Source organism: Aplysia californica, unplaced genomic scaffold (genome assembly GCF_000002075.1).
Source record: "Aplysia californica isolate F4 #8 unplaced genomic scaffold, AplCal3.0 scaffold00004, whole genome shotgun sequence".
NCBI classification, from domain to species: Eukaryota; Metazoa; Mollusca; class Gastropoda; order Aplysiida; family Aplysiidae; genus Aplysia; species Aplysia californica.
Genome location: NW_004797274.1, coordinates 3429264 through 3430646, shown reverse-complemented (window position 1 = coordinate 3430646; position 1383 = coordinate 3429264). Strand labels below are relative to the sequence as shown.

Here is a 1383-nt window from a genome sequence, read left to right as displayed (position 1 = left end):
CCCCCCCCCCTTCATATAATTCTGTATGGGCAAAATATTGCAAGACGCAAACCAAAGCTTAGAAAGCTTAACTGAACTTCTGCTTGCAGATGACCAATGTCAAATTTATTCAGACTAACAGAGACTTGTAAGTCACATGAAAACAGCTGAAAAAAAATGACATGAGAATAATCGCACCAAAACCAGAGTGATGAAATTCAGCCTAAATCTTGAAACCTAAATATTCATGTGAATAACCAACTGTAACATCTTGGCGAGATTTTTGCAGAAAATGATATATAAAAACAGTGATACAAAATAAAAATAGCCAACACCGTCGCCTGTCTGCTCGCACCTCTCCAATCATACCCGCCCTAACATGTCTAGATGGAAGTTTTTATTAATTCAATATTTATTCCAACATTATGCTAGCAACATCAAACTTGGACATTAAACCAGATTACACCACAGAACCCTAAACATCATAAGAAGAGAAAGCAGAGACACGAAAGTGTAAGAGCAGAACTGTTAGAAAGGAGTCCTGCCTGCATTTAAGAAAACCAACGAATAAAGGTGTAACCATCGGTTAGGAATGCCACCTTGTCAGCCAGTCTCGAATTTCTTTAACACCAAGTTCACAGGCTACAAATACAAGGATGAGGAAGATCACACAAAAAGATGGACCGAGTGAGGCAAGGAACCCTGAGAAACAGCATATCAATTGAAAAAGCTGCAGAGTTGTTCGACCACAGAAAAAATTGCATCTCTCTTCGGCTGTAATGGCAACAAAGGAGGGAAAACGAGAAAACAAGGAGAAGTATAAGGGAGAAGGGAGAAGACGGGAAGGAAAGGATGGGGAGTTGGGGTGATAAGCTTAGGTGAGGAGTTTAGGAGGGGGAGCTAAGGTGGGGAGTTTAGGAGGGGAGTTTATGTGGGGGTTTAAGTTGGTATGGGGAGTATAATAGGTGGGAGTTTCAGTCGAAAATCTAGGTGAGGACTTTTGGAGAGGAATGAGGGTGGAGGCCATGGGAGAGAGGAGGGTAGCGGATATGGGAGAGAGGGTGATGGTGGAAGATGTGGGAAAGAGGGGAGAAGGAAGGAGGAGCCAGGAAAGAGGAGAGGAGGGTGCAGAAGAGGAAATGGGAGAGAAAGTCTTAAGGGTAAGAAACTACAATTAGTATAACGTTATTGCAGTAACTATTGGAGGTGGGTAATTGCTTAGTGAGTATGAACAGATGAATGGCGGGAAAAGACCAGAATTACGGTATATGTTGGTTTGTATTTTTTTAGAACATCCAAGCAGAGGAATGAGTGGTCAATTCATGAGAAGTGATGTCTGTTTCAGATTCAGTTTGTTCGTTGTTGTTTTTTTCTTTTGTTTCTTTTTCTTTTCTTTTCGGGGGG

At 41.6% G+C, this 1383-nt stretch overlaps 1 protein-coding gene across 1 annotated transcript in view; it reads right to left on the bottom strand.

Annotated features, from left to right (window-relative positions):
• The window catches only part of LOC101845659, a 34447-nt gene that overhangs the window by 31890 nt on the left and 1174 nt on the right, over positions 1–1383 (bottom strand). The window lies entirely within an intron of this gene.